Raw genomic sequence first — 12,655 nt, 5'->3', positions numbered from 1 at the left:
TAGATATTCTAAAACTATTTGGTCATTTATTTGTACGTCTGTATGGATGTTTCTCTAGTGTTTGGCAGTGCATTTCAAAAAGCATTATAGCCAAGACCTTGCTCCACGCTGTGGGATGTGGTCGAACCAGATTGGACCAAATTATCGCAAAAAAAACAATTAGCTGCCGGCTCAACCCTGCACGTTGAGTGATTGGATATATGGACGCCTTGAACAGCGATCCTGTATAGACTTTGATGTGCTGCACATAGAGTATATTGCACTTTATCACATTTATTAAACTATACAAATATGACTTAATCATTAAGGAAGAAGCAGGTTGCTGAAGAGATTGGACATGGGCGAGAATAAAAGAATGTGTGGATATTTTAAGACAGCGCGGTGCTCACGGGGGAAGTGACTTTACGCGCTCTAACCCCCCTCTCTTGAGCTCTTTCCTGCTGTCGGTTGTCAAGGCGAATGGCGAGTTCAATAAGATCCTCGAGAGAGGAGGGCTCATCCCGAGCAGCAAGCTCGTCCTTTAGCTGCTCCGACAGCTCATTGTGAAAAATCCCCCTAAGAGCAGCGTCATCCCACCCGCATTCACCCGCAAGTATCCTTAATTCGATAGAATAAGCTGCTATGGAACTAGCGCCCTGAGTGAATATAAGGATGCGCCGAGTGGCTTCTCTGCCCTGAACGGGGTGATTGAAGACTTTTTTCAGTTCGGCGGAAAAGGAATCAAATGACTGGAGTACCGGGGAGGAGTTGTGCCATAACAAAGTGGACCATTTAGCTGCTTTACCGCGGAGGAGGTTAGTGAAAAATGCGGCCTTGGATTGTTCGGTGGGATAACTGTACGGTTGAAGGTTGAAAACTAGTGAGCAATTAGGTTAAAACTGGCTACACACACCTAGGTCCCCATAGCAGGGCTCGGGCGGACGGACATGTACGGGAGGCGGGGGTGGCTCGGAGACTGCAGGCTTGGAAGGAGTACTTACGGGTGGGTGGTCGGTTTGCATCTTTGAGGAAAGGAGGGAGACTTGTTTCATAAGGCTCCATTTCGGGCCAGAGTATTCTGTCGCGAATTGGATGGAGACTGAACCCAAGAGCAGGTGGAGGCCTCGAGGTTATGGTGAACAGTTTATCGAAAAGGGTAAATGTAGATCAGAATCAGAATCGTCTTTATTTGCCAAGTATGTCCAAAAAACACACACGGAATTTGTCTCCGGTAGTTGGAGCCGCTCTAGTACGACAACAGACAGTCAATTGACAGAGACCACTTTTGAGTCATAAAGGCATTTAGAAAAACAGTCACTGAGCAATAAAGGGTTGCTAGTTATCTGGCAATGACGGTACCATTTTTTTTTTGACAATTGTGCAAAGGGAGTCCTCTAGCACTTAGAGCAGTTTGAATGACTAATATAGCAATAGTCCGGTGCAATGACCATTGTCCAAAGGGAGACTTCAAGGAGTGCATCCAGTTTAAAGTGACTAGTAGCGCGATAATCTGGGACAATGTTGATTGTGCAAATGTTTCAGATACTCCTCAGATCATCCTTGAGGTGCGCTAGCAGGCAGTGGAGGCAGGGAGTGTGTGGCAGGTGGTGACGATGGCAGGCGGGGTGGCGGTAGGAATTCACTTGGCGCTGAACACGGAGGAAACACTGAGGACAAAGAGAGACACGGAGGTCAGAAAGGAGACGAGGAATTGTGTATCTTACGTGGAGATTGGGGACCTGTTGTACCACTGAGAAGCTATAATACTCTGGCAAGAGTTTCTGGCAGGCCTTTATGCAGGTGGTAATGAAGGCTGATTGGTGACAGGTGTACGGCCGAGGAAGGTGCTGGAAAGAGAAAGCGGGAAGGGGAGAGAGAGAGGGCAAGATGGCCCAAGGCGCCACCCAGACTCCAACCAAGGTACTGCGGGGTGGTTCATGACAACATAAGGAAGAGATTAAGAATCCAGTTTTATTACTTTATTATATGATGATATGATGATGCTTGGCTGGGCAGTTCAGGAGGTTGGCCAGGTTGCCAAGCACAAGGGTTTCCAGAGGGCCATTCAGGCGAACGGCCATGATGCTGGACCCAACGCCAATTCAGGGGCCAGGCATGATGGTTGGGTGGCAGCCACACAGCGTGCACCGCCGGAGCAGATTCGGGTGACCTTTACTTTACTTGGTCGCCTCCATTGGCTACAACGTGGAGGTCCCGAATAGATGGCAAAACGGCTGCCCGAGTAAAGGTCAGCTGGATAGGATTTAGACGCGGTGAGCCTGGTCTTTCTGGTCGGAGGGGGCACGAGGAAATAAAGTGACCGGATTGACCACAGTAGATGCACAGCCGCTGGATGACACGATGCTGATGTTCTTGTGGCTCTAAACGTGTTTGACCAATTTGAATGGATTCATCGGATGCAACGGTGTGTGACGAAAGTCCGGAAGATGACTGTGTGGTGCTCAGAGCGGGAGAGTGTTTACGCAAGCATATCGCTTTCTCACGGGCTCTCTCTCGCAGTCTGTTATCCAGACGGATGGAGAAGGCGATAACAGCCTCGAGAGAGGAGGGCTCGTCCCGGACCGCAAGCTTGTCCTTGATTTGTTCAGCGAGACCGTTTGAAAAGATTCCCCGAAGGGTCATCCCACCTGCATTCCCCAGCAAGGATAAGGAAGTCGATGGAATATTCCGCGACGGACTTAGCGCCCAGAGTGAGTGTGAGGAGACGACGGGTGGCTTCTTTGCCCTGAACGGGGTGATCGAAAACCTTATGGAGTTTGGGAGAAAAGTAATCGAACGAAAGGAGGACCGGGGAGGTGTTGTGCCATAATGAAGTGGACCATTTTGCTGTTTTGCTGCGGAGGAGGTTAGTGACATATGCTACTTTGGAACCCTCGGTGGGATAACTGTATGGTTGGAGATTGAATACGAGTGAGCAATTAAGAATAAACTGGCTACATGCACCTAGGTCCCCGGAATAGGGCACATGAGGTTCTTTGTACGAGAAGTGGGGTGGCTCGGGAGGAGCCCTTACGGGGGGTTGCATGTATTGTGTCTGTTGGGAAAGGAGGGAGACATGTTGCGAAAGGGAGTGGAGCATTTCGGTGATTTCTTGCAGGTCTTTGTCCTGTCGTCCAATGTGGGCGCCTTGGAGGGTTGGTGCGTTCTTCAGAGCCTCCGGAGTTGCTGGGTCCATAGTGGCCAAAGTATTCTGTCACGGGTGGGAAGTAGCTGAACCCAAGAGCAGGCGGAGGCTGATGTAAAATGATGAACAGTTTACTGAGCAAAGGTTATGGAAGTGGTCCTGGATGTGTTGACAGGCGGCGGCGTGGACAGGTGGCAGGCAGTGGACAGAACAGGGGGCTGGCAGGAATGACGTGGGTCAGGAACACTGGGAACGAGGAGACACAAGAGTTAACAAGAGAACGAGGAGTTGAGTAGCTTAATTGAGTGTTGGATCTATCTCACCCAACACCTATAAAAAATAGACACAAAGGAATGAAGACGCTGGTTTCTTTTTGCTCATGAGGAGGACGTATGGGAGATTGTTCAATTACAGTCTCCTATCACGCTCTAAACAATCTCCCCCGTTGCTCCTGTATTTATTTGAAATTGGGAGGTATCTAAGTTACAAGACAGAACATACTAAATTACAAGACATAACACACTAAGGGGAGGGTTTCAAGGTGAAGACCTGAGACCAGCACCGGCCACGTGTCCTTGGTCAAGGCGCCCTTCTCTGACGATTCCCGCTGAGTTATCTTCCAGAAGGCGAGACATCTTCCTTTCCACCACGGTCAGCAAGCAACCATCAAAATCGTCCATAATACTAATGCAAGCTAAGCAAATAAATTATAACTTCTATAATTTATTTAACATTTCCCTCCTGTTTATCATGTATTTGCACAAATTCTCATATCATCTTACAGTCACTTCATTTTGATTTTTAACTGTAGAATCATTTTTATGGAACAAATACATTTACACTCAGAGTAAACTTGTCATACATGAATGTTGTATTTTAAACATTGTAATCACCTGGATCAGGAAACAAATCAGGTAAAGCAACATCCTCATCATCATCATCATCGTCATCATCGTCATTATCAACAACCAGTAAAGGATACATCTGCTCCATACCGTTCTCCATGGGGGTAATTGCTGTGGTGATTAATCTACTGATTAAAGCCCGAATGCATGGGATACAACAACATCCACAAAATGTCAGAATGGCTGCAAAAACAGAAATTGATATCAATATTGGTGAAATTAGGGTTTTGTATTTACCAAAAACGTCCATCCAGCTGTCCCACAAGGAGTGTTGATTGAGGGTCCGTAGACCATCGATGGCTCTGGTCAAGCTGCCATCTGAAGCAGTATTGTTCGGAATGTATGTACAACATTGTTCTCCAAACATACCGCAAACACCTCCCTCTCTTGCGAGGAGCATGTCGACAGCTATGCGGTTTTGGAACGTCATTAAAGAGGTAGCCTTGAGCTGCTCATGCACAGCTTCCAACCCACTCTGAGTCCAATTTCCTAATCTCTGTACATTGAAGTGGATATAGTTTATCCTATCAACATTTTTATTAATCGTACACCACCAGCATATGAGGGACTCAAATCCTCCTGCAACAGCTAATTTGTATTGACTAGGAACCCCATGAGGAACACCTATGGCGTCGATGTATGTTTTATGTTGGATCATTTTGCCCCTGCCAGGATAAATCTCTTTTTTGTCTATGTTCTAGATTTGACAACAACATTGGTGCTTTTTTTTTTTTGTTACGGGATATATAGGATCCCATGATTTACACCTCTCAGTTGGTATCATTCAGGGTGGGACGTCCCATATACCACATAAACAAAACCAACACCATGGTAGCCAAAGTTGCTATGTAAAAACCTATCAAATTTCGTAACCAACGCGGGTGTGCCATTCTGCTGAGTTCTCACTAAACGGGTTGGTGTCTTTTTTCTTCACTGACCAGCAAGCGTTTTCAGAATCTACACATCTGCTCCCGCTCCGTTATCAGACTTTTGCTCACCTTCCCTATTTGAGTACTCAGCTCAAATGACTATTTTACAGTGTGTTAAATGAACCTACGTGTTTCTTTCTGCTATATTTTAGGGCTGTAAAGTGTCGATGTATCTGTCCCACCATCCCTCCAGTTGAGACATGTGACACACCATGGCTCAATATAGCAGCCCATTTGAATAGGTTTTTTTTTCGGAAGTATTTGTTTCCCTTCTGTGCTAATGTAAATTTCTTTTTGTAGTTTTGCACCTTGTTTTTCCCAATAATTGCATTCTTGTTGTGGAATACGGATATTGGCTATCAGTATAGATTGTAACATCTTTATTTATCATTAGTTTGCATGCCTCGGTTAATGCTACTAATTCAGCAGCTTGTTCAGCCAATTCCTGACAATCATGCTGCGTGCCTTCATCAGGTAAGGGTGTTAGTGTGGCTGGATTTAAGGTTGTGCATCGCTCAACAGTCAAATGTGGTTGTGACAGCAAGATGGCCATGCAAGATAAATGTCTTGCAGGTGATAAAAATGCCATATTCGTTTGCAATAGGAGAGCAGACACTGTATGTGGAAACTTAAGAGTTAATGGATGAAATAACACAATTGTGGAACTGCTCTCCACTGCCATCGGGGCTGCCACAACTGCTCTGACACAATGCGGTAATGCACACGTTACGCTGTCCAATTTAGTTGAAAAATAAGCTATTGGTCTTAGCTTATCACCGTAATGTTGTGTAAGTACGGAGGTCATGTAATAGCTTTTACAATCTACCATTTGAATAAATGGTTTATCAGAATTTGGAAGGGCCAGCGCTGTACTGGATACCAAATGCTGTTTAATGTCACAGAAGGCCTTTTCTGCCTCTGTATTCCATTGAACAGGTGATGTCATTTTAAGGTTGTCTTCATACATTAATTTTGACAATGGTGCAACAATTTCTGCATATTTTGGAATCCATGCTCTACAATAATTTGTCAGACCTAAAAATGACATCATCTGTTTCTTCGTCTGTGGTGTAGGGGCTTTTAAGACTATAGCTTTTCTGTCTTCTAATATAGTCCTTCCTCCTACACTTAAATTATGGCCTAGATATTTGACTTGCCTTTTACACAATTGTAATTTATTTTTGCTAACTTTTTGTCCCTCTTCTGCTAGATGATGCAGTAAAACCAATGAATCTTTGATGCATGTCTCTCCATCTGGAGATGCCAGGAAAACATCATCTACATACAGTAAAATTTGGCTCAGTAACCTTCAGATCCCAGTTGAGGAGAACGAAGACCAGTCCCGTAAAGGGTCTTACTTGCCACGGTCTCTTAACTGGAAGTCGGCTCCACAACTGGAATCCTCGGGTGTGTTGAAATCCGGCTCGAAGGACCAATTTAATGTTGGATCTATCTCACCCAACACCTATAAAAATAGACACAAAGGAATGAAGACGCTGGTTTCTTTTTGCTCATGAGGTGGACGTATGGGAGATTGTTCAATTACAGTCTCTTATCACGCTCTAAACAATCTCCCCCGTTGCTCCTGTATTTATTTGAAATAGGGAAGTATCTAAGTTACAAGACATAACATACTAAGTTACAAGACATAACATACTAAGTTACAAGACATAACACACTAAGGGGAGGGTTTCAAGGTGAAGACATGAGACCAACACCGGCCACGTGTCCTTGGTCAAGGCGCCCTTCTCTGACGAATACTAATGCAAGCTAAGCAAATAAATGATAACTTCTACAATTTATTTAACAGTAAGTACGGTGGGCCGTGGTACCGCTAGGAGAGGCTGCAATACTTTGGCGAGGATTTCCGGGAACAGGCAGGCTTAAATCTAAGTGGTGCTGAGGGTTGATTGGAGACAGGTGCGTGGCTTGAGGAAAAGCTGAAACAGAGAGGGGAGGGGGAAAGAGAGAGGACGAGAGAGCGCAAAGCGCCATCCAGGCTCCAAAACACTACTGCAGGGCAGTCCAAGACACATGGGACACAGGAAAATGTGAAACAAAACACCGACATGACACATCATATCTGATGCTTAACATAATGTAGTGTAAGGATTTGCGCCGGCTGTTCTGTATGTGTATGTATTTTTAGTATGAGTGAAAGTTTATGTGCATTTTGATTGGCTATAATCTGCAACGATGCAATGGTGTGCGCCGGCTATTCAAATTTTGAAAAGTGTTTTTCTATTTAACTTAAGGGCTTTTCACACTGCACTTGCTCAGTGTGAAATGACGACAACGACGACGGCAACGGGGGTGCGGCCATCCCATATTTAGAAGAGGTGACGCAACAATCTCGAAGGAAGTCAGAAGGCTCTAAATTGCACGCTGGTGTCGATGTGAGTGTGAATGGTTGTTTGTTTCTATGTGCCCTGCGATTGGATGGCGACCAGTTCAGGGTGTACCCCGCCTCTCGCCCGAAGATAGCTGAGATAAGCTCCAGCATGCTTGCCACTTTACTGAGAGTAAGCGGTACAGAAAATGGATGGATGGATAATTTTACAGCAGCATTTCAGAGTTAAAATTAGTTTGTGAGTTTTCTAGTTGTGGGAAGACCGGTTCGAGGTGTATTTTAGGTTGAGCAGAAGCTATTGAAGGGAGTTTGAAAGCCTCCCGCAGAGGCGTCTCGGTATATAAATTTTCTATGGGCCCAAGGTTCGGGATAGTAGGACACCGCAATTATTACATGTACATGTGTTTTCAAATGTGGGTTTTGGAAAATACTTTTGACCTGTGGGTGGTGACTTAATGACAAAATGTGGGTCAGGCGTTGAGGGTCGAAGGTTGTGTCCTGTGATTGACTGGTGACCAGTCCAGGTGACCTGCTTCTTACGGGGAGTCTCAAATATCAGCATCCTTCTTCTAAGTGTGAATGACATTCATGCACAGAGCCAAAATGGGGGGAGAAAAAAAACAAAAAAAACCGCCCACCAGTAGAAGTCTGTTCACCCTGCTGCCATCTGCCAAATTGCAAAGAGTACAAAGATTCAGCTGCTCTACCGCAAGAGTAGTTGTTTTTTTCCCGTCAGCCTGAGACTCATTAAGTTATTCTGCACACATTATACAAACTCGTCTGCTTTATGACTTCTAGCACATTGATATTTCCCAAAAGTTAGCATTTTAGAAGTTTAATAGTGTGTACAAAAATGAGACACACATTGTTTTAGAGTTAAAAACAGTAATAGTTGTTGCTGTCGGCTTAAATATTTCATTTCAGGGTGTGAAAAAAAGAAGCCCCAACTGATATTGATGTTTTCATTGTCAATGTAAACAAGTGTCTCAAAACAACATACGCAGTTGATGAGCTAAAAGCTGTAATGGCCAGGACAATTACAGTCTTCAGCTTAATTTTTCCTCAGTCAAAACGTTTAGACATGCCTAAGGAGGAAGCAAAAAATAATGAACAAAGAAAAAGGCACAGAGATGGATAATTAGCCACTTGTAACCAATTCTGTCACAAACAAAGAAGCACCTGTGCAATCCCGTAAGTCAAAAGTAATTCCTGAGGTTTAGCTTTCTAATTACTATTAAATTAGTAACTCAGCCACCCATCATGCAAAGCTTTTATTCATGCTATGTCCGCTCCGAAAGGAGGAGAGTGCTCATATTCAAATATGTTGTTCTACAATTCCTATGATTTGAACACAATAATACTTAAGTAATTGCTGGTTTAGAAAATATATAGTTAAACTATGTCCCTGCAAGTGATGAATCCGCACCAAATAAGGCCAGATTCCTCATCTTTTGCAAAGAAATTATACTGTATTGTCATGCAGGTGAGCCTGACTTATTTATGAAAGCGGGAAGAAGTAGTAATGGGAACAGTAGTTCTTTTGACTTCATTGAATCACGATAACCAGTTACATTACAACTCACCATTACAATGACTATAATTGTTGTAATTAGCGTGAGCCCTTGTGGCAGTTTAAATACTTTTGACATAAAGCTTTCTGGAGTCACTTTTACAGTATTATTACTCTTTTACAACATTATTACTATGTTTGGTGTATAGTGTCAGTCTCCTCTCCTCACAATAATTTATGTGTACTCTGTTAAGATAATGGGCACATACGAATTCAGTTAGCTTTTCCACTTAAAAAGCACTGGTAAGGCATAGGGGTCATTGGTATGGCCGGCGAGCTGAACCTTTATGTGAATAAGGTGTATGGACGTGTTGGTTTACTGCCTGAGACTGGCAAAAAAAATAAATAACTCAACTCATCTGAGTTTTACAGGTGATGCAAAGCTTTGCGTAAGAAGCAGCTGTGTTGTCGCTCAGCTATTTTTCCTGAGGTGAGTGGGTGTGTAGCAATCAAGAAGTGGGAAGATACTTGAATGATTAGTAAAAAAAAAAATTGTCACAAACACATGGAAATTCGATCTGGTCATTTCTAAAGTCTGTGGCCCGCGACTGACTGGCAACCAGTTTGGGGTGTAATCCGCTTTTCGCCTGAAGTCAGCTGGGATAGGCTCCAGCGTCCCGCGTCCCTGACCAGGATAAGCGGTGTAGAAAATGGATGGAATGGATGGATTTTGAAAGCCTTATGCCATTAATTGTCTTTTGCATTCAGTCGACAAACTGAAAACTTAAACTAGGTCACAGACTCATTTTGACCTGTATTTAGGGTTTACGCGATAAGGATTTTTGGGGCCGATCACCGATCAGCGAGTTTTAAAAAACGATAACTGATCACCGATCTGATCACAAGATGGAGCAATATGTCTATTTAAATGAATGAATTTGCTGTATATACGTGTGTACTGTATACTGAGTATCTTAAAAGTATTCATTCTCTCAGTGATTCCCAACCAGTGTGCCATGGCACATTAGTCTGCCATGAGCAATCTTCAGGGGTGCCGTGGTAAATTATCAAATTTTACTTATCTGCTTAAAAAATTACTCATTTACAAGTAATAATGTATCTTTGTTCCTCTATTTATGCCAGTGAGGCATAGTGACAGACAGAACAAATAAATGCGCTTCTATTAGATGGCAGGAAGTACATACAGTAATTACTGTGTATCTACTTTTTGTGACATTTTTGTTTGTTGGTGTGCAGAGATATTTTCCAATTGTAAAATATGTGCCTTCGCTCCCTAAAGGTTGGAAATCATTGTTCTCGTCAGGTCATGTATTCTGATCAGTCAGGTCAAACCAACATTACAACATGACATAAATAATGGGAGCTAACTTACTGTAGTTGAATTACTTTATTGTAATTAAATTACTTCACACACACCAAAACCTTAGAGCATGATTCGACATCATGCTGGGATGTTTACGCACAACTGTTAGTGCTAGCACTAGCTTGCTAGGCTACATAACATTTTGTTGCCTGCTTGCGAGCGGTATTGTATTAAAAGTACGTGAACATACCTTAAGCAAGTCTTAAATGAACGTAATGTCCCGAGCACTGGTAACCACCAGCACACGTATGTCCCCATTTTATTCTTATACTACATGCGTTGCGATGTCGTCGCCATGGTAAGTGTATCCGGTCGCATTTATGAGTTGATAAGCTAAGCCCAGTGATCGAAAAAGACGGGATGTGGTGGTATCTGAATACAAGATGTTATTGCAGTCGTCTGACATAGTGCAATAGTGAAAGACCAAATTTGTCTGGTAGTCTGATCCACGCATTACATGTCTGTCTCAGACGCGTTGTTTGTCCCACACCGCCGACATGTTTTTTTTAAATAACTTTATTGGTTGTCAGATATTTACAGTACTATGTCAAAAGACACACGACAGGCTAAAACTACACTAGCTTTTGAATTCAAATATATTGTACACGATGTCGACGCGGAGTAAATGTCTTTTGCGGACTGTTTTTCAATGACGTCATTGATCGGAATGGCGAATTATACCATTGAAGCCGATCAGCCGATCAGCATAAAATGCTAATTATTGTCCGATACCGATCAGGCCGATCAGATCGGTGTAAAGTCTACCTGTGTTGTGCATAAAATAGTGGCAAATTTTGGATTTTAATGGAAGGGGACCTTACAGCAAATGTCAGATACTTTAACACTTTTACCCAATTGATGATACGTACTTTGCAAAGTGCCTTTTACTTCTACCAACATTATTGTGTATTAAGTTACTTGTACTTTTAGCCAAGTATTGATTTCAGGTACAGTGCTTTATATACTGTAAGACTGGGTGTCGCGAACCAAAAAAACGGACTCAAACTGAGTTGTTAAATTGAAGTAGGAAGGAGTGTCAAATGTGAAAGAAAGAAAAAATCTATTTAATAATTATTTAATAAGGCCCAATAAAAATTTGATGTTCAATTTGCTGTGGCGTCTCGGCAGTGATCTTCTGCCAACTTCCAAGCTGAATAGACTTTCGAAAAAGCCAGCACAGCTGTGAAAACGACAACCAATCATCTCTCACAGGTGTGCTGCCAGTCAGTCTCTGGAAACTCACATGGGAGTTAATTAATTAAAGTTTAATTATCCTCAATGGTGAAGCAGCTGTCCTGTTGAGTATTTAGCAAATCTCCGGCATCGACAAGGAGAGAAACATCTTGCTTTACATCCCAATTGTTCCTGTGTAAACAATTAAACACACCAGAAATCACATTTGCATTGGAAATCACTCAAGTTGAAATTGATCTAACAATGCCTTCTATCCATTTCCCGTAGCGCTTATCCTCACTAGGGTCGCAGGTGTGCGGAGCATATCCCAACTGACTCCCTGACAACCTGAACTGGTCGCCAGGCAATCGCAGGGCACATACAGAAAAACAACCATTCACACCTATGGAAAGTTTAGATTCCTCAATCAACCCACCATGTATGTTTTTTGGGATGTGGGAGGAAACCGGAGTATCCACAGAAAATTCACACAGGCACGAAGAAAACATGCCAACTCCACACAGGCGAGGCCGGATTTAAACTGTGAGGCAATTGTGCTAACCAGTCGCCCTGATCTAACAATGTCATAATGTAATCCACTTTGACAGTTTATTGACTGACTGATTTCAAGATGTGTAATCTTACATATGCAAAAAATTCATGATGCCTTTGTCATATTTGAATCTAACATACATACTCCAACATGTAGGAGCAACCTCATTAAAAACACCTTGTGGTTTTTGCCTTTTTTTTCAGTCCACAGAGCCTACATGGTTTAAACAGCTATCGCAAATATATCTTTGAATTTAAAAGTACTCTTTGATGAAAAAAAAAATTTCTAACAGAGATAATTTGTGCGGTCATTCATCTTCATTTAACTCCATCCATCCATCCATTTTCTGAGCCGCCTATCCTCACAAGAGTTGAGGGCGTGCTGGAGCCTATCCCAGCTATTATCGGGCAGCAGGCGGGGTACACCCTGAACTGGTTGCCAGCCAATCGCAGGGCACATACAAACAAACAACCATCCGCACTCACATTCACACCTATGGGCAATTTCAAGTCTTCAATTAACTTAGTATGCATGTTTTTGGGATGTGGGAGGAAACCCGTATAAAACCCACGCAGGGGAGAACATACAAACTCCACACAGGCGGGGCCGGGAATTGAACCCCGGTCCTCAGAACTGTGAGGCAGACGCTCTAACCAGTCGTACACCGTGCCACCTTCATTTAACTGAAATAAACAAATTCATTTTTGTATGCTTTGATTGCAACCCA

General features: G+C 43.1%; 1 long non-coding RNA gene across 1 annotated transcript; it reads right to left on the bottom strand.

The window, feature by feature from the left end:
- Positions 1-1,146: 1,146 nt before the first annotated feature.
- On the bottom strand, positions 1,147-11,131 carry LOC133485142 (uncharacterized). The gene is made up of 2 exons (XR_009790626.1): positions 1,719-11,131; positions 1,147-1,646 (listed from the first exon to the last, which is right to left on the bottom strand). It is a non-coding gene; the product is annotated as an uncharacterized LOC133485142 (long non-coding RNA).
- Positions 11,132-12,655: the final 1,524 nt, after the last annotated feature.

Source organism: Phyllopteryx taeniolatus, chromosome 10 (assembly GCF_024500385.1).
Source record: "Phyllopteryx taeniolatus isolate TA_2022b chromosome 10, UOR_Ptae_1.2, whole genome shotgun sequence".
Classification (NCBI taxonomy): domain Eukaryota; kingdom Metazoa; phylum Chordata; class Actinopteri; order Syngnathiformes; family Syngnathidae; genus Phyllopteryx; species Phyllopteryx taeniolatus.
This window is presented reverse-complemented; position numbering and strand designations above follow the sequence as displayed.